General features: G+C 36.3%; 1 non-coding gene across 1 annotated transcript; it reads right to left on the bottom strand.

Moving 5' to 3' along the window:
• Positions 1-19,511: 19,511 nt before the first annotated feature.
• LOC115513138 lies at positions 19,512-19,618 on the bottom strand. Its single transcript, XR_003968564.1, has one exon. It is a non-coding gene; the product is annotated as a U6 spliceosomal RNA (small nuclear RNA).
• Positions 19,619-22,139: the final 2,521 nt, after the last annotated feature.

Here is a 22,139-nt window from a genome sequence, read left to right on the forward strand (position 1 = left end):
TGTGATGAAAATGAAATGCACGTGTATAACCACAGCTTCCCAAATCAACAAAAGCCAAAAATACCAAGATATCTCTTTTTCTCTATAGTCATATTTTACGTGATTACCAATGACCTTAAGGTATGGAATCCATCATACTTACTTGTATTTTCAAATTAATGTTCCACGTTGAAAGCAATATGACTGTTTACTGTCTGATAAATTAAGTTGAACTCTTTGACTTTGTCATGTAGCCTTATCACATTACAGGTATTATCTGCAGTATTTTAAAAAGTCTTTGGATTATTATCAAAAGATAAAATATGTAAAGATTAATATTTAAAGTGCTAGGATAAATCATATTTTTGTGAAGGTAAGGAACCTACATTACATTAGTATTTGAATATATTCTAACAGCTCTAATGTCATTTTCCAATATTGACTTCTCCTTATTGGTGTCATATTGTGAAAGAATAAATCTCAAGGTCAAAAATTTAATAAAAGCATCTACCTTATTGCTTCAAAAGCATAAGTTGCCTTTGATTTTTAGGGATATCTTTGCAGCATCAATGTTTTTAGATACTTCTTAAACTGGATGTTGTTACAAAACAAAACAAAAAGCCAAAAACCCAAACCAAAGAAACTACATCATCACATTATTCACGGAAAATTTAAAAAGAAAGCTACACCAGCTCCTAGGAGTTCAACTTACTAGAAATTCCCAGTGAGGGAGAGTTTAAGTTTTTTGAGGTGGCAAAATCCAGAAGTTTCTCATTCAGTGTTCCTGGAACAGATTTTGGACCCCACGGAAGGCTTTCTAAAAAAGATTTATGAACTTATTGCTAAATATTGAAGTCCTACTGGGGCGCCTGGGTGGCTCAGTCAGTTAAGCGCCCAAATTCGGGTGGTGGTTGGTGAGTTTGAGCGCCACATCAGGTTCTGTGCTGACAGCTCAGAGCCTGGAGCCTGCTTCGGATTCTGTGTCTCCCTCTCTCTCTGTCCTTCCCCCTGCCCCCAATCACACTACCACCCCCCTCAAAAATAAACATTAAAAAAAATTAAATATTGAAGGCTTTCAGGCCGTAGGGTGAAAAGACATGGCTGAACCCCAAAAAACTGAGTCTGATTCTAGGAAAGAACCACAGGAAAGGCTCTGGCAACAGTACTAACACGTGAGCAGAGGACTGTTTAGGTGTTTAAGAAGTTAGACACGGATGCTAAGAAGTGTTTAAGAAAGACATGGACAAATGGGAGTGAACCATAGTAGTTCAGGTATTTATTTTTTTTTTTTTAATTTTTTTTTTTTAACGTTTATTTTATTTTTGGGACAGAGAGAGACAGAGCATGAACGGGGGAGGGGCGGAGAGAGAGGGAGACACAGAATCGGAAACAGGCTCCAGGCTCCGAGCCATCAGCCCAGAGCCCGACGCGGGGCTCGAACTCCCGGACCGCGAGATCGTGACCTGGCTGAAGTCGGACGCTTAACCGACTGCGCCACCCAGGCGCCCCAGTTCAGGTATTTAAAGAAATATACCTGATGGTCTTTTCACAGACTGGTGTAACAGGGCATTCTTTTTATTTGTATGAATAATTATTTGTGAAAAACACATTTCAGAAAGCCATTGGACTCTTTCGAAGAAGTATGTTCCTAAGTAGAGTTGAAAATGTGGACTTACAATAAGTGAATATTGTAATTTTTTTTTTAGGTAACTGGATTTGTAGAAAAATTAAGTAGACAATATTAAGTTTCTATAGTATTCTGAATAAAGAGATTCCTGTTTAGAATTTTTCGATTTGAGTTGCTCCTTAATTCATTAAGCATTTTGAATCATAGAACAGGTGCTAAAATTTTCAAAAGCATTCATATGTATAGTGATGAGAATTTCCAGCAAAATGTTAAAAAAAAAGTAGAGCTATGTTTCTAACATGCTTCCACAGTGAGTACAATTTGTAGTTATATAGACTAAAGACTCTCCTTAATGAATTCTCTATTATCCAGAAAGTGCTGGTCCTCTGGCATTTTCTGATTAAACTGAACAGAAATCTGAGTTGGGAGAAAGACATGTTCTGTAATTTGGAATCATGCTACTGGAGTATTTTTTTTTATTTTTGTGAAATGCATGCATATTATTTGAAGTCTTTTATCCATTTTGCTGAAAATGTTTTTTTAAAAACTGTCAAAAAGTGATATAAAGAAGTTATTTATATCACTGAATATAAGTCAACAAATAATTTAAACAAAGCAAAACAAAATGAAAACCTTACGTTCTATATATTTGATATTATAGATCTAATTTCAATACAAATATTGAAATATTCTCTTGTAGAGTATGCATATGTAAATGCATTCTATATATGTTTAAACTATTTAAACATATGTGCATACATTATAATTTATTATAATATTTGTATATTGCCTTATAATATATAAATTCATATATGTATATATAAATGTATATATATATGAAATATATATATATGTTCTCAGAAGTAGACTGTAGCACTTAAAAATTACAACATATAAAAATGGCATCTAGTACTCTGAGATCCTCACCACGTATTCCCATGACTGATTCTCATTTCCTTGTTAGGAATTAATTTAAGAGGAAAATCCAGTCTTCAACTAATGCAAACATTCCTATAAAATGTATGGGAATTCCAGGAAGCTTTACAGCTAAAAAAACGTCAAAGAGAAACATCCCATTAAAGCCCCAAGTGGAAAAGAATGCCAACAACAATTAAGCTTAAGTAGCTTTACTGGCCCCACTGCTCTCACTTAGACAGAATTGTGGAGCAGTTATTTAATCAGAAGGGATTGGGAACGGATTATACAGGATTTTGTTTACATTAACTAGGGCATTGAATGTTCAGCAATATGTAAACTCCAAGAAGTAACTACATATAAGATTTTAAAGAGGGGAAGTAGAATGCAACAGTAAAGCAGGAATCCCAATCTCTATCCTCTGAACTTTAGATGTGGTCAGCTCAGCTGAACATAGAAGACTCATACTATTGTTAGCATAGTTGACAGGTAGATGGTGGGAAACTGTAACTTATAGCTTTAAAGGTTAGTCTGGGCTCCAAAGAAACATATAAAGGTAACATGGAGTCTGGCATTGTTTATCATCTGTAGACACGGTCCCTACATAATGTCACTGACTTTTATGTCAGTGGAAAACTCTGTGAAACCTTGTTCAATAGGCCCTCCACCTGATAAAGCACAGCCACCCTGAGACCGAACAAAAAAAAAAGATGAATCAAGTTTATTTTTCCTCTTGTAAATCATCCACTCTCCTCAAGAGTCTCTTCAGTAACTGAAGTGCTTAGAATTATGCAAGGATAGGCATCTACTCATTTTTTAAAGAAAAAAATAAATAAAAGTATCTAAATGAATAAATTTAACCTAAGTGTTCAGAGAAGCACTACAAACTATAATATATACTTGTATTCCTTATTTCTTTCCAAAGATGTGTTTTTAAATATAAATCAAATTTCTGGTTGAATAAGATACATCCAACGGAATGCCTTATTTTTTTTGGGGGGGTGATGGACAATCAAACAAAACATGAGCGTTTTCTATGTGCCAAGCACTTTGCAATGGGTTTTGAAAGAGATAAAGAAAAAGAAAATATCAGCTTTGCATATCTCACAATCTAACAGGAATAATAATAATAAGCATGGAGAAATACATATCAGACAAACATTTTGAAAGTCAATTTTTGAAATGCAATCATAGTTCAAAGTACAAAGAAAGAAACTGAGTAAGAGTAAGTAAGTAATGAGTAAGATCAGAAAGGGTTCATGGAGGAGTTGACATGCCAGTTTGACCTTCAAGGTTGAGTACAATTTTCGTTAGTAGAAAGAGCTGCGAAGGATATTCTAAGCAAAGAGAGAATTAGTGAGGACGTGGTCTGGAATAAAATTTATAGAGATTCAAGAGATGTTAAGCAATCTGTTTTTGCTTGGTCACAGACTATACAGCTTGAAGTGCAAGTAACTTGCAAATCAGATGGGCCCCTGTAGGAGACACTGTACTTTACCTCAGGCAAACCCAACTTTTTTCTCTGTCACCAGGCTCCAGCACAGAAGATGAAAAGCTACTAATTCTCTTATTGTCTCACTGCCTCTTAAGTTTGGCCATGAAACACTATTCTACTAATTCAGAAAAGAAAGTGTGCTGGTGCTATCCATCACTCTGTTATTTCCTGTGGAATATTCCTAAGTGATATATCACACCTCGAACAAATTGAGCATAAACAAAATGAGTGCACTCTGAAAAAGAAATTCTAAATATTCCCAAACTATCCTTTGTTTTTACTGCAAATAAATAACATCCAAATGCTCAGATAAGAAGACCTGCTAAAAGTCAACCTCTTCCCACTTTGTCCCAGCAGAAGATAAGAACAGGGAACTATCTCCAAAGTGTAATGGTAACAAAAGCAATAGAAGCAGCAAACAAATAAAAAAATGTAGTAAAAAAAAAGTAGTAAATAGTTAAAAAGGTAACCACTTGAAACATAAATCTCTCTATGAGGAATTCACACTGTAGTGACTGAAGTGCACATTATAGGAAACATAGAACAAGATTAGATATTCATCAAAGTATATAGGGTAATGCCTATTGCAGAAGGAAGACAAACAAGAATAACGACTGGACACATCCAACTCCTAATGCCTCAACTCAAGAGCAGGGTTTAAAAATCAGATGGCTGGGGTGCCTGGGTGGCTCAGTCAGTTGAGTGTTCACCTCTCAATTTCCGCTCAGCTCATGACCCCAGATTTGTCAGATCTAGCTCCATGCTCAGCATGGAGCCCACTTGGGATTCTCTCTCTCTCTCTCTCTCTCTCTCTCTCTCTCTCTCTCTCTCCCCCCCTCTGCCCTTCTCACTCTCTCTCTCTCTCAAATAAAGTTTAATTAATTAATTAATTAATTAAAATTAAAAAAATAAAAATCAGACAGCAGAGCAAGATAAAAGAGAATTAATTCCTATAATTTTAAGGAGCCACAGCAAACCTAGATTACCCCCAAGAAAAGATAAATATGCAATGAGGGAAAAAATAAAACTAATGCAAAATATAGAATAATAAATAAACATACAAATAAATAAGGATAAGGACTTATGCAGAATATTGATAAAGTACCCATTTGGGGAATAGAGCTGCCCCCCAAATACAAAAACAATTGCAGTCACTACTTGGCAATGTCAAGAAATAATGAAGAACATGGATTTAATGAACTGAAGTTTCAAAGATGACATTCTAAAGCAACAGAAGAAAATTTAAAAGAAGCTGACAAGAAATAAATGGAAAAACTATACCTTTTCTCAACCAAGCAACATATTAGAAATAGCAAGGAGTGAAACTCTGACAAACACAAAACCAAATCAGTTATGTGTAGAGTAGAGCTAAGAAAATCACAGGGAAAGCAAATAAAAATGATAAAGAGATAAATGGTAAGAAGAAAAATGACAGCTATGGAATGTGTACAACATAAACATGATTATGTCTCTGAAGAAGAGACTAATGCAAATAAAAAAAAATATTTAAATATAAAATAGAAGGGGAAAAAGTATTTCCTATAATGGAAAAGAGTGTTCTAGCAAATTTAATAGAAAATGATAAACAAACAAAAAAAAGAAAAAGATAAACAGTTTATTCAAATGACATTCTTGAAATTTAAGGAAAACTAATAGAAAAAATAGTCAGCATCTATTTCCAAACCCATGAATTATGTCACTTAAATAATTACAGAAAGAAAAACATTTTATGTGCTAAATATTAGTGTTTCCTTATTTAGAGAAGAATAACTTGGCCAAACTCATTCAGTAAGTGAGCAATGGATTTAAATTTATAATCCAGGACCATGCCACTACAAAGGCTAAGTTCGTAATCATTATTCTGTACAGATCTTCTTGGATCTATGATGGGTTACATCCTGATAAATCCATCATTTGAAACTCCCATAAGTTGAAAATGCATCTAATGCACCTAACCTGCCAAGTATCATAGCTTAACTAAGTCTATCTTAAACATGTTCAGAACACGGACATTAGTCTACAGTTGGGCAAAATCATCTAATGTAAAGCCTGTCTTATAATAAAGTGCTGAATACATCATGTAATTTGTTAAATATTGTTCTAAAAGTGTAAAACAAAATGATTATATTGGTATAGAATGGTTGCCTGTGTATCAGTTGTTGACGAAGCTGCAACTCGCTACCTATGCCCATCATCTTGAGAGAGTATCTTACTGTATGTCGCTATCCCGGGAAGAGATCAAAATTCCAACTTTGAAATACAATTTCTTTTTTTTTAATTTTAAAGTTTATTTAATTATTTTAAGAGTGAGAGAGGCAGAGAGAGAGAGAGGAAGAGAGAGAATTCCAAGCAGGTTCCACAGTGTCAGCATAGAGTCCAATGCGGGTCTTGACCTCATGGACCCGTGAGTTCATGACGAGCTGAGATCAAGTGTCAGATGCCCAACTGACTGAACCATGCAGGTGCCCCATGAATTACAGTCTCCATTGAACACATATTGCTTTTGCACCATGGTAAAGTCAAAAAATCATACATCAAACTATTGTTAAGTCAGGAATCATGTGTATTCTGTAAGATATTAGAAAATAAACTCATTTACTTCTCTCATCTGGCTGGTCTCAGATGTCCCTCCAAATAAGATATACACTGTCTTTTGAAGCGACATTGTCTATTGCCTTCACAGTGACGAATCTCCCCTAAAACCCCAATTTTCTTCAGGAACCACCCACTCCCCATAGCTCAAGTGACTCAGGAGAAGCTGATCCCACATCCAACTCTGGGGATGTGTGTGTATTAGCTTAAGCCGATCATGGTCATCTCAGCTCTCTTGCCAGGGATTGTTAAAGAATCTTGGCTTATACTAATCAATGCATATTATTTTCTAATAATTATTACTGAATGAGCACTTCATATAAATTGGACCAGTCAAACTGAACAAAAAAAAAATTTATATTCGATGATTCTGGGACAAACTCTTCTCTTTCTAGCCCTAGAAATGAACAAGGAAGCACATTGTCTTATTTTCTGCTAATACAATCTTACGATGATGAGAGAGGCAGTCTGAAGAAAAAAGAAAAACCTGCATAGCAATGAGGGAAGAGTTGAGAGAATAGCAAATAAATGGAACTAGAGCCTGGAACTATCCTCCTTTCAGACTTTGGATTATATGAGATAAAAATGTCCTTGTTTTAGACATTTGAGTCAAGTTTTTTGATATTTAATTGGCACAACTACTTTCATTGATGACACATGCACATATGCACAAACACATACATTCATACCACATGATGTTCATGTTATTGAACATCAAGGACACCACATCTGCTTGGGTCTTTGCCTTTTCAATGTGCCTTTGTATTCAGAAAAATAGTATTTGTTTCCACATTTAAAGTTTTAATGGGATACTTAAAGTAGTCTACATCTGTTGATTAAAGAAAATAGAAAAAAATAATTTCTTGTGTGATCCTTGAAAAATACAAAACTAGATATTTGTCAATTACTATAGAAAAAGAAGTAAAGGAAATTAGTAAATAAATAAGTGTGCTTTAAAATAGAAAGGCATGGATATTATTGTAGCAGAAGTTAAGAGGCAAAACTATATTTCCATTTCTCTAGCTCCTCTGTACTTGGATATGTGTCATCTCAAGTTCTTGCTCTGCTGCTAGTTCCCATTACAATGGTGACATTAAGTAATGCGGAAACATCAGCAGCCAACCCCAGTCTTCCTGAAGTTGTTTGAAGCCCAGTCTCTAGATGACTTCACTGCTTTTTTGCTTGCTTGCCAGTTATTGAAGTAATTTCAACAATATCCCAGACTACACAATAGGTAAGAAGATAGAAGAACCATTCTGAGTGTCAGCTTCTGGTTTTACAGAAAATATAAAATGAATGCATAAAAAAGATTGGTTGGAGCCACTGAGGTTAGGTTTTGATTCACATGTCATCTCAAAAACAGGAACAACAACGTTTGATTCCCTTTCTTTCTTGAACGCTGACTGTCGTACTCAGACTAATGTTGGAAGAGTGGCAATGCGATGAGGCATTATTAGTTCAGGGAATTTTAACCTCATTGAACTTCAATGGCTGTAGATTTGGCCTGATGAAAATAGTATTTCTGTTAGAGAAATCTTTTGGCTAAAAGTAATGTATATCCTCTTGTTTAAGCAACTGGGGACAGAAATGTTTGTTTGCTCTTGGCAAATTTGAGCACAAGACAGTTTGGGATCAGATGATGTGTAGGCCATCTTAAAGATTTTTATCTTTATTTTAAGAGCAATTATAAATAATTGATAACTCATATTACATGGAAAGGAAGTTTCAGGGTAAATATGAATCATGGGAATTCACCCTATAGCAAACAGCCAGACTTTAGAAATGAAAGCATAGGATTTTATTTTTATTTATTTATTTTTTCAATATATGAAATTTATTGTCAAATTGGTTTCCATACAACACCCAGTGCTCATCCCAAAAGGTGCCCTCCTCAATACCCATCACCCACCCTCCCCTCCCTTCCACCCCCCATCAACCCTCAGTTTGTTCTCAGTTTTTAACAGTCTCTTATGCTTTGGCTCTCTCCCACTCTAACCTCTTTTTTTTTTTTCCTTCCCCTCTCCCATGGGTTTCTGTTAAGTTTCTCAGGATCCACATAAGAGTGAAAACATATGGTATCTGTCTTTCTCTGTATGGCTTATTTCACTTAGCATCACACTCTCCAGTTCCATTCACGTGCTACAAAGGGCCATATTTCATTCTTTCTCATTGCCATGTAGTACTCCATTGTGTATATAAACCACAATTTCTTTATCCATTCATCAGTTGATGGACGTTTAGGCTCTTTCCATAATTTGGCTATTGTTGAGAGTGCTGCTATAAACATTGGGGTACAAGTGCCCCTATGCATCAGCACTCCTGTATCCCTTGGGTAAATTCCTAGCAGTGCTATTGCTGGGTCATAGGGTAGGTCTATTTTTAATTTTCTGAGGAACCTCCACACTGCTTTCCAGAGCGGCTGCACCAATTTGCATTCCCACCAACAGTGCAAGAGGGTTCCCGTTTCTCCACATCCTCTCCAGCATCTATAGTCTCCTGATTTGTTCATTTTGGCCACTCTGACTGGCGTGAGGTGGTATCTGAGTGTGGTTTTGATTTGTATTTCCCTGATGAGGAGCGACGTTGAGCATCTTTTCATGTGCCTGTTGGCCATCCGGATGTCTTCTTTAGAGAAGTGTCTATTCATGTTTTCTGCCCATTTCTTCACTGGGTTATTTGTTTTTTGGGTGTGGAGTTTGGTGAGCTCTTTATAGATTTTGGATACTACCCCTTTGTCCGATATGTCATTTGCAAATATCTTTTCCCATTCCGTTGGTTGCCTTTTAGTTTTGTTGGTTGTTTACTTTGCTGTGCAGAAGCTTTTTATCTTCATAAGGTCCCAGTAATTCATTTTTGCTTTTAATTCCCTTGCTTTTGGGGATGTGTCGAGTAAGAGATTGCTATGGCTGAGGTCAGAGAGGTCTTTTCCTGCTTTCTCCTCTAGGGTTTTGATGGTTTCCTGTCTCACATTCAGGTCCTTTATCCATTTTGAGTTTATTTTTGTGAATGGTGTGAGAAAGTGGTCTAGTTTCAACCTTCTGCATGTTGCTGTCCAGTTCTCCCAGCACCATTTGTTAAAGAGACTGTCTTTTTTCCATTGGATGTTCTTTCCTGCTTTGTCAAAGATGAGTTGGCCATACATTTGTGGGTCTAGTTCTGGGGTTTCTATTCTATTCCATTGGTCTATGTGTCTGTTTTTGTGCCAATACCATGCTGTCTTGATGATTACAGGAAAGCATAGGATTTTAAATAAAGACCTATGTATTAGCCCTAAAGACATAAAGCATTTTAATAACAAAAGATTTTTAAAAATAGAAAAAAAAAACACACCTGGAATAAATGTGTAGAGAATTTGAGTGAAAGAATATGCTTTATTCTATTCTACATCAATAATGTTATAGCTTACTTACAATATTAAGATAAAGACATTCTCATTACTGTGAGGACACAGGAGTTCTATCCTATATATACCCTTCTTATAAAGCCCTGCTTACTAGTGAAACCCAGCGCTAACCCAGAGATATCCCAAAATAAATAAACTACAAATGAGAACATAGATTATAAAGGATAAACAGCGAATTTTAATATTCTATAAACAAAAAAACTAAATCTAAAACTCTTTAGAAATTACATATATAATACATAATGCAGATATCAAAATTCCTGAATAAAATACTCTGGAATAAAAATAAACTGGATTGAGACAAACATCACAAAGAAGACCAACAAAAATCTGGAAAATTAATTGGAAGAGGAAGTGCAAGGTACAACTTCTTTTATCCTTCAAATTATGAATACAAAGTTTTGCTTCAGTATGACACTAATAGATTAATAAATATAGATTCAATTGTTTTATTTAAAGCTATAAATAATAAAATAAATAGTTGTATATCTTCAAAATTACCATAACAAAAAAGAAATATTGCAAAAGATAAAAAACAAAAATATTTATTCAGTCTTTCAGTGAATATTTATGGGGTTACTATTATTTCTACACGTTGTTTAGAGATACAATGGACAGAAAAATGAGCATGTCCTGTCTTCATGGAATTCTGAAACCACTTTTGGAGTAAAACATTTAGTCAATAATCACTATTGAATTATTGTTACTATTGACTATTATAACAGCTAAATAATAAAAATGAAGTGTAAAAGCATATAATTGGAGCATGTGAGGTGGTATTGGGATAGGAAAGTTCTCTGAGAAAAGAGCAGTGATTTAATGGTGAAGAGGAGAAGCAACTCAGTCAGTGAAACCAGCAAAAGTCCTGAAGGAAGAAAAATAGGGAAGTGAAGAAAGTGAAATAATATTTGTATAATAGCTGAAATGCAGAGAACAAAGACAATAGTGCCATTTACTCAGGAGGAGGGGGTGGTGTCGAATCAGAAAGGGGACAAAATACCTGTGGTAGATTGTGTTCTTTTCCCTGAGCATCAACCCCCTTCTTCTAAGGGTGTTATAGTCCAGGCTCTTGCCCTGTGACTTCAGCACTTTTCCACAGGGCAGAGTCTTTCTTGGCTGCCCTGCCAGCGTGGCCTTGTGACTTGCTTTGGTAAGGGCAATAGGATGAAATGTGACATCTACCACTTCTGAGCAAAAGCATTATGTGGATTGTATGTTTCAGTTTGGTCCTGATCCTGAGCATAAAATTAGCGCATTCCAGAGAGGGGCTGATCCTTCAGCTTGGGTCCCAGAATAAGAAGGTTTATGGGGCTAACGCCAGCCACAAAGACCCTGTAGCATTCATGTAAACCAAGAAAAAAGAATATGAATGTGCATGATTATATGTTGCAGAGATTTTGAAATTTCTTTAGCTTACACGTAGCCTAGCAAAGGTTCACTGAAAGAATTTCTAACTCATATTTTGGCAAAAAAAACCCAATAAAATCTTCTCAAAAGACACCATTGATCATGATTATACATGTGTAGGTTTATGTGCACATAAAGATGCATCTAGAACATTTCTTTAACAAAATGCTATTTGTGAATTATTTCTGACTGTCAGTTTTTCTTCCATTTTTAAAAACATTTTCTGGTATCTTGTGAAAATGTGAATTTTATAATTAAAACAAATTCCACTAATAGAAAAAGAAATAAGAACAATATATATATTTTTAATTTAAATATTGTATACCTGGATGGCTCAGTCGGTTAAGCGTCTGACTTCGGCTCAGGTCATGATCTCACGGTTTGTGAATTGGATATCTTATTGAAACAGCCTGTGTCAGATTCTGTGCTGACAGCTCAGAGCCTGGAGCCTGCTTCGGATTCTGTCTCCCTCTCTCTCTGCCCCTCCCCCGCTCATGCTCTCTCTCCCTCTCTCTCTTTCTCCCTCAGAAATAAATGCTAATGTTTTTTTTAATTTAAATATAACTTACCTGAAGTAACAAGATTATTATATTTATAATAGTTGCCAGGATGTTGGGAAAAATAAATTTTTATTGGAGAGATGTATGTTGTATATATCACATGACAGATCAAAGCAGTGCTTTCAATACCAGTGCACATCAGAACTACTTGGAGAGCTTCTTGGAATACAGATTACTAAACCTTACCTCTATCCTTAGATATGGAGAGGGGCCTGGTAATTTGCATTTCAACTATTCCCTTGTGTTACTGAAGTTACTGATCCAAGAACACACTTTGAGAAACAATACCTTAAATGGTCAGACAAATACATTTTTAAGTAAGAATTTTAACTTTCATCCATAATTCCAAAAAAATCAGTTGATTTGATTATCCTTTGGGCCAAATGAGTGCTTGAAAAACACTGGATTTTTTCCTCTATGCCTCTGTTTCTTTTTTTATGTATTGTTGGTAAGTATAGAATTGAAGCCCAGTGAGTTCCAATTAAATAACTCTATTCTTATAATTGTATATCCTATTGAAACATACTCATGGAGTTAGTAATTAGAACACACACACACACACACACACACACACATAAATACACAAACACACATACTTATTTTGCTCCTGCCTATGGAAAAGTTTTATTTTCAGAGTAATGCATCGACTTCATAATTTTAAATAACCATCTCTGATACAGTAATGATAGTTTTCCCCTTTTCTTTTGACTTAAGATTTTTCTCCAGGCATTTATCCTTGACTCTTCATAATCAGTTCACAAGTATCCTACAGAACTAATTTTGAACTTCAGATCTTCTTATAAAATGGAAGGGCCTCATACTTGTGGTAGTAGACAAAGTGGAAATAAACAGATTACTAGTTTTCTTAGCAGAAACTAGAATATTGTTAAATTCTACTCTTTAATTTAAAAAATGTAAAACAGGAGCAAAAGAAGGATTTGGGAGGTTTTAATTTTTTTTCCATTGTATCTTCACTAAAGCCTGAAAAAAACATTTAAGTTTTACCACACAATTTTTTTTCTTTCTTTTTTTTTTTTTTTTTGCAAGGTCAAGAATCAGTATCCCATTAAAGCATTTTGCCAGAGGAAAAAGTTGTTAGAAAGTACATAAAATGCTAGGTGATCTGCTTTTAATGGAACTTGACTTTCTGATACATCTGAAACACAACTGTCTTTTATTAAACTGAAATGAAGAGGTCTGGGCAGGAGTCTTGAGGGACAGAACACTCAGCCTCAGAGTCAAAGCCCTAGAACATTTCTTGTTATCACTGAACAGTTGCCCTTCTAGCCAGCTAACAAGAGGAACATTAATAGCCTTTGAAAGTTATCCAACACAGTTTGCCTTGAAGACAATTATGTTGGTAAAACCATGGGTCTTCTAGGGAATAGTACAATTAAAACTAGGATATTGGGGGAGGGGTATTTGGGATTTATAGATTTTTAGAGTTAGAAAAACCTCATTCAGTCTCACTTTCAAAGCCAGACAATAAGTTTCTGTGCTGTGAGAAGAGAGAGGAAAATTTAAATTGTAGTCTCTTCCTGTAACCCCATAGAACCTAACCGCAAAGGAGAAAGGTTTCTGCAATACTTTTATTTTTAAATGAGTTTCCCCTGGCCCAGTATGACTAGGGTATAGTCTCCAATGTGCTTATTCAAGGTTAGAATTTCAAAATCTTCATTAATATTTTGCTATTGCACCGGGATCATTCATGCTACGCTGCCTTTGCTAATTAAATTAATAGCTGCAAATGCTTACCAAAGAGATTAACTTCTGCACTGCTTTACTAGAAGGGCTGGTTGCTAGGCAGCTCTAGGTGACGGCTTGGCACGAAGCGCCTTCTGTCTCAGGACAGAGACCGCTCTGCATCCTTGACTGGGAGAATGAAGGCTGCAGTGCTCTCTCTAAGAGCATTCACCTTCGTCTTTACATCTCAATTGCTCTCCTTTAATTATTTTAACCACTCGGTGCATTCTAGTGTTTCAAGTCTATTTAACGTGAAGTATATGTGTCTCATGCTTTGTGGACTCACTTCAACATCTTATCTTTTTCTTGTCTCTTCACAAGCATCAATCCCCACATGGCTTTCCCACCATTAGCAGGTATACTTTATGACTTCTGAAGCTCTTGCCATAATTATCAATACTTTGGATTTTTTGCATATAACTTTACTCATATATATTGCCAAATATTTGTTTGATGTAAATCCTGGTTTCCTGCACTACCCTGTTTATTTTTAAGAATGTATCCTTCATTTCTTTTCCTCACTACTTTATGTATAGACAGCACAGCCACTGGGTGTTCATACTGAAGATAGATGTGGTGGCTCTCTTCTGCTGTAGGATATACTTTCTGCTGCTAGATTTGCTGCCAGCAAGTTTGTCCTTTGGGAAACTTGGCCTTAACCCAAACTTGAATTGACATTCTTTCTTCCTTGAAAACAGGTAGCTCTTCTCACGTTTAAACAAATGAACAATGAGTATGTGCATAACCAAGGTTATAAAAACTAAGTAAAAATGCATGTTTATTAAAAGTACACTATTAAAAAAATACTTTACTCATAATACTAGCCCACATCCAGCAAGACGAAGGAAACCCTGTGCAGAGTGAGCTTTCCTTAACAGTTCTTGGTCAAAATAGTTTATTTCATGGGGAACCTCGGTGACTCGGTCGGTTAAGTGTCCAATTTCAGCTCAGGTCATAATCTCCCATTCCATAGGTTCGAGCCCCGCGTCATGCTCTGTGCTGACAACAGCCCGGAGCCTGGAGCCTGCTTCAGATTCTGTGTCTCCCTTGCTCTCTGCCCCTCCCCCACTCACTCTCTGTCTCTCTGTCTCTCAAAAATAAACATTATATTTAAAAAAAAAATAACTTATTTCATTAGGAAACACCAACCAAAACCTTGGAGGTAAATGTCTGGTCCATTCCTACGTGGTTCTAATGCAACCTCTGCCTTGGTCTGTGACATTATGCCTGTCCATTTATACTTGGCATACATATGCATTTATCTATAAGTTTGTTCTGCACACATGCACATGCCTGTGCACTCACAGAGTAAGGGCTAGTGGGGAAGTAGCAGAGTAACAGTAGTTAAACAGCTCCACAGAAAACCCATAAAAATCACTAAGGTTTTATGATATTGCCTGTAATACTTAGCACATGGCTGTGTTTGACTAAGGGAATCCATAATACACTTAAGTAGGATATAATTTTATTTATGCTCACATAACATGTCAGAGGTGAGAGATCCAGGTGGCAGTATAACTTGGTCCCAGAGATCATTCATTGACCTGGGTCCATTCTTCCTTGTTGCTTTGCCATAGTTTAAGAATGGCCCTCATTTACATGGTAAAAGCTGGGTCGCCATATGTCATAATCCATCTCATTGGACAGAAGGAAGAAAATGTGTAGACAAAGTCAATTTTTTAAATAAAAGAGGAACACCTGAGTGGCTCAGTGTTTTCAGCATCCAATTCTTGGTTTCAGCTCTGGTCATTATCTCAAGGTTCTCGGGTTCAAGCCCCTCATTGGGCTCCATGCTAACAGGGCAGAGCCCTGCTTGAGATTGTCTGTCTGTCTCTCTCTCTCTCTGCCCCTCTCTTGCTTGCGCTCTCTCTCAAAATAAATAAATTAAAAAAAAAGAGAGAGAAATTGCATACATCTTTGTCCATAGCAAAATTTACTTACAGGGTCTAATTGTAAGTGAGGCTTGGAAGAAATATAGTCCCCAGCAGGCAAGTACATGCCCAGCTAAAACTTTAATAATATAAAAGTATTAAAAAATGAACTTGGGTGAAGGTATTGTTCAATGTAGTATCAGAGAAGCAAAACACTTTTGATTACTGTAAAATAAGGATTTTTTTAATTTTATTTTTTTAAATCTATATATATAGTGAAACACTAATTTCAGGAGTATATTCCTTAATGCCTCTTACCCATTTAGCCCATTCCCCCTCCCACAAACCCTCCAGTAACCCTCAGTTTATTTTCCATATTTATGAGTCTCTTCTGTTTTGTCCCCCTCCCTGTTTTTATATTATTTTTGTTTCCCTTCCCTTATGTTCATCTGTTTTGTCTCTTAAAGTTCTCATATGAGTGAAGTCATATGATTTTTGTCTTTCTCTGACTGACTGATTTCACTTAGCATAATACCCTCCAGTTCCATCCAACGTAGTTGCAAATGGGAAGATTTCATTCTTTTTGATTGCCGAATAATACTCCATTGTGTAGATATACCACTTTTCTTTATTCAATCATCCATTGATGGACATTTGGGCTCTTTCCATACTTTGGCTATTGTTGATAGTGCTGCTATAAACATGGGGGTGCATGTGTCCCTTTGAAACAGCACACATATATCTTGTGGATAAATGCTTACTAGTGCAATTGTTGGGTTGTAAGGTAGTTCTATTTTTAGTTTTTTGAGGAACCTCCATACTGCTTTCCACAGTGGGTGCACCAGCTTGCATTCCCACCAACAATGCAAAAGAGATCCTCTTTGTCTGCATCCTCGCCAACATCTGTTGTTGCCTGAGTTGTTAATGTTAGTCATTCTGACAGGTGTAAGGTGGTATCTCATTGTGGTTTTGATTTGTATTTCCCTGATGATGAGTGATGTTGAACATTTTTTCATGTGTCGGTTGGCCATCTGGATGTCTTCTTTGGAGAAGTGTCTATTCATGTCTTCTGCCCATTTCTTCACTGGATTATTTGTTTTTTGGGTGTTGAGTTTGATAAGTTCTTTATAGATTTTGGATACTAACCCTTTATCTGATATGTCATTTGCAAATATCTTCTCCCATTCTGTCATTGCCTTTTAGTTTTGCTGATTGTTTCCTTCACTGTGCAGAAGCTCTTTATTTTGATGAGGTCCCAGTAGTTCATTTTTGCTTTTGTTTCCCTTACCTCTGGAGAGCTGTTGAGTAAGAAGTTGCTGTGGCCAAGATCAAAGAGGTTTTTGCCTGCTTTCTCCTCGAGGATTTTGATGGCTTCCTGTCTTACATTGAGGTCTTTCATCCATTTTGAGTTTATTTTTGTGTATGGTGTAAGAAAATGGTCCAGGGTCATTCTTCTGCATGTCACTGTCCAGTTTTCTCAGCACCACTTGCTGAAGAGACTGTCTTTATTCCATTGGATATTCTTTCCTGCTTTCTCAAAGATTATTTGGCCATATATTTGTGGGTCCATTTCTGGGTTCTCTATTCTGTTCCATTGATGAGTGTCTGTTCTTGTGCCAGTACCATACTGTCTTGATGGTTACAGCTTTGTAGTATAGCTTGAAGTCCAGGATTGTGATGCCTCCTGCTTTGGTTCTCTTTTTCAAGGTTGCTTTGCCTATTCGGGGTTATGTAAAATAAGAATTTATACTAGAAGCAAGGTACCACACAATTGTGAGAAAAGGTGGGTAAGGAAAGGTCTAGAAGTGGAGTTAGATGACAAGAGCTAAAATTAACCCTCTTTAAGCTTATAGGTGGGACCTTGAAGGGCAATCTGGGAAGTAAGGCATAGACCATTAAGGACATTTGGCAGAGAAGTCTATGGAAAACTGCTTCGTCTGTGTTGTTACTGCCTCTGTGGGCCCTTAGTCAAGGTGTGTGATGGTGGCATTAAGGTAGCTGTTGGTCAGTGAGGCTAGCAGACAGGAGAAGACCTGGTGGCAAAACGGAGGAAAGCAAAAACACTTTGACATGGTGGGTGCTTCTGTGTCTGTCTTTTATCATACCTGCCTAAGAGACCATTAGCTCCATTGTTGTTGTACCACTTTTGCCTCCCAAATGAAGGCAAGCTCTAACCCAGAACTTTAAGGAAAGTGAATTCTGGAAAATGTAACCGACTTGTCAAAAACAGAGTCTAACTCAGGGAACAACTAGAAGTTGCAGAACAGGGTCTAACGTTTGGGGTACCAGTTTCCATAACAAATTCCATCGAGTCAAAACTTCCCTACATAAACAAATGTACTTTATCTCTACTTTAGCACTTTATGATTCCACCTGTTCATCATGTTTTAGAAAAAAATGAAGCCACAAAGAAGAAATGAAGAGGAGAAAATAAGTGACATGGAGGTAGGGGGAGAGAGAGTGAGCTATGGGGTGTGTGCATGACAGATATCTGGTCTCTAGTCAAACCAACCTGGACACTAATGGAAGATTAACATCTCTTCAAAATTTCCTCCAAATATCCTCAAAAAAATTAAAAATAAATTACCCTATGACCCAGCAATTGCAGTACTAGGTATTTATCCAAAAGATACAAAAATACTGATTCAAAGGGGCACATGAACCCTGACGTTTATGGCAGCACTATCAACAATAACCAAATTATGGAAAGAGGCCAAATGTCTACTGACTAATGAATTGATAAAGAAGATATATATCCATGGTATATATATTCAATGGAATACTACTGAGTGACCAAAAAGAATGAAATCTTGCCATTGACAATAATGTGAATGGAGCTAGAATGTATTATGCTAAGCAAAATAAGCCAGACAGAGAAAGACAAATATCATATAATCTCACTCATATGTGGAATTTAAGAAACAAAACAGATGAACGTAGGGGAAGGTAAGTAAGAATAAGATAAAGACAGAGAGTGAGGCACACTATAAGAGACTCTTAAATATATACTCTTAAATACAGGGGAAGTGGATTGGGGGAATGGGCTAAATGGGGGATGAACATTAAGGAGGGCACTTGTTCAAATGAGCACTGGGTGTTACATGTAAGTGATGAATCACTGCATTCTACTACTGAAACCAATACTACACTGTATGTTAACTAACTTGAATTTTGAAAAATAAATTAGGGATGCCTGGATGGCCCAGTCGGTTAAGTGTTGGACTTAGGCTCAGGTCATGATCTCAAAGTTCATGGGTTCGAGCCCCTCATCAGACTCTGTGCTGACAGCTCAGAGCCTGAAGCCTGCTTCGGACTCTGTATCTCCCTCTCTCTCTCCCCCTCCCTTGCTCATGCTCTGTCTGTCTCTCTCTCTCCCAAAAATAAATAAACAATTAAAAAAATAAATTAAAAAAGTAAAAATAAAAAATATTCTAAGTAAGCAAACTGATGTCACTTAAGGAATATCTCTTAATTCTTGCACTCTTTGTCTTAAATGCTTATTTATTTATTTTCATGGGGGAGAGGCAGAGTGAAAGGGAGAGAGAGAATCCCAAGCAGGCTCCATGCTGTCAGTGCAGAGACGTACCAGGGGCTCAATCTCACTGTGGTGAGATCCTGACCTGAGCCAATATCAAGACTCTAGCATTTAACTAACTGAGCCACCCAGGCACTAATATTTGCACTCTTAAATAGTTAATCTTTAAGAAGTTTTGTGGGGTTTTAATTTTTGTTTGTTTGTTTGTTTGTTTGTTTGTTTTAGGCAGATAACAGTTTGTCTTACTGAATAAGTGATCTGTGTCATTGCCGAGGCCACTATGTACAGACAAAGGAGAGGGAGTTTTATTTCTTGGTCTCTTTCTCCTTGGACAGAGTCTTGATTATTTCCTCCTTCTTGGCCTGGAGTTTCTCTTTACAGATCAAAAATATGAAACTCTTCATGAATTTGCATGTCATTCTTGTGCAGAGGCCACACGAATCTTCTCTGTATTATTCCAATTTTAGTATATGTGCTGCTGAAGCAAACACAAGAAGTTTTTAAATTTAAGAAAACAGAGAAGAAATGAGACTGAGGTGTAGACAAACTTTCCTAGGATCACTTATAGTATATTTTAAGGATCTTATTAGCAAATGAATTGACAGTCACTCCAATTGTCCTGTATTTTAACAAATTGTATAAATGCAATTGTGCTTAAGTGCTGGAGAATGATCTTCTTAATTAGTAAGGAAAGGTAGAAGAGAGATAAATTAGAGACTTCAAAAGGCCATGATCAGTTTCTCATCAAGGAGCAACATCCTTCATTCTACTGCAGAGTTAGTGTTAGCTTCAATTCCTTCCTGTCCCCTACAGTGGAACGATTTCTAAATCAATTTGTTATCACTATTGCCATCACAGGTTCTCATCACTTTCTTCTTGTGCCAGTAAAATCATTTTCCTGGTTCTAATCCTTCCCTAATTTATCTATCTTCATGGTCCCAGAGATAATTTTCAATAATAATAATAAGAATAGCTTTTGTTTAAAATGGCGGCTTGAACACAGCTGTTGATCTCGATTCCTCACTCAAAACCTTCTATAAGGACATCAAGTGAGTTTAAAGTTGTATAGACCCAGGGCACCTGGGAGGTTCAGTCCGTTAAGCATCAGACTCTTGATTTTGGCTTGGGTGATGATATCAAGGTTCATGAGTTTGAGCCCTGTGTGGGGCTCTGTGCTCACAACGTGGAGTCTGCTTGAGATTCTCTCTCTCCCTCTCTCCCTGCCTCTCCCCTGCTCGCACTCTCTGTCTCTCTCTCAAAATAAATAAATAAACTTTAAAAAAAGTGTAGAAACCCAAAAATGTATAACCGCCTCGATGGAGAAGTGGTAATAACAAAAAGTTGAAAACAGAATGTTGATATATGGCAACAAATCAAAATAGTGGTAGGTCAAAAACAAATAGGATGAGGTAATTTACCTGGCTGTAGAAAACAGGATTATAAGAAGGGTGCAGGAAGTAGTACAGTATTTGTTACTATAAGATCCCACCTTGTATAGTTTTTTGAAAAGAAAAACCCACATCAGTGTTACCAAAATGATATACATGAGTACCATATATAAGTCGAAAAATCCTTAAAGACTCCAGAAAGAAGTATAGATTACATGCAATAATAGTTGATAATATCAGAGATGAAAATACATAAATATACATAAAAATACATAAATCTTCAAAGACAGAACTAAATTAATACAAAGACCGGGATATCCAAATGACTCAGAATTCTCACCCTTAACACTGAAATGTCTTCAGAATTCTGACAGAAAATGACTTTCTACTTCTAACATTTTATACCAGGGCAAACCACAATATGAAGTATGAAGTACTTTCTCATGCACTATTCTCAGAGGACCCTGGTGTACAACCAAATAAAAACAAATGAGAATACCAAGAAAAGGGAAGACATGCAATACAGGAAACAGGAGAATTAAAAAAAAAAAAGACACAAAGGGAATCTAGCTAGTTCCAGGCAGTTTTGCTTTACACTTGTTCTGATGTAATTTTAATAAAACACTGTCACTCTCAAGATGTCCTAGTTTATATGATAAAATACAAAGTCACAAATGTATTACAATGAAAAGCTCAGCCAGTGCAGATTGGAGCAGAAAGTTTAGAGGCCTTTAGGTAGGATGTCTCCCAGGAGAAAACAAAAAAAGAAACTGATGTGTTACCTTTACAAGAGAAGTTGTATAGTTTTTTAGTTCAATCAGAATGAAACTGAATGTTAGATAGAGAGCCTATGGAAGAAAAAAAAAAACAGCTTTAAAAAAAGAACGGACATATAGTTGGAATACGGTGGTTCAGCCATAAATAATATGTAGAGTCATGCAATGTAAACACCAAATGACTATTAATTTTAAGAAATTATAATTTAATTACAGTGAAAGTATTGCAGGGGAGGGGTATATGTAACAGAGCCTAATCTTCATATTTCTTTGTAGGGAGATAGGAACACTGATACTGAAAAATATAAATCAGCAACATAAATATGTTATTCAGAATGACTGAGGTAAATATCTATTGGAAGAAAAATGAAAGGGCAGAAGTGATTGACCTCAAGAAGCAGGACTTAGTGATGGGAAAGAGTAGGGCAATGGAACATTAATATTCATTATTGTCATTTCAAACTGTGGACAGGGGATACTTTGTCAAAAATAGATATAAGAAACCTGATTTTTTTCTTATTCCTAAGCAATGGTGTTCAATCTCTTCACATATAATCTGAAGAGAAAACCCTCTCCTATCTAACCCTCTGGTTTCAATTCAACCGTTTCCACCTTCTTTCCTTCTAACACACACACACACACACACACACACACACACACACACACACACTCTTTTTAAAAATATTTCTAATAACTTTTACTTTTTCCCATATCCTCTGGATGTTTTTATGGGCCCATCCTTTAATCAAACTCTTTCATTTGCCCAGAATGCTTTACCACATGTTTATTAGACGTTGTTTAAGAATAAATTCAAATGTCATTGCCTCTTTGGGTTTTTCTTAAACTTG

The sequence above is a fragment of the Lynx canadensis genome, chromosome B1, assembly GCF_007474595.2.
Source record: "Lynx canadensis isolate LIC74 chromosome B1, mLynCan4.pri.v2, whole genome shotgun sequence".
Classification (NCBI taxonomy): Eukaryota; Metazoa; Chordata; class Mammalia; order Carnivora; family Felidae; genus Lynx; species Lynx canadensis.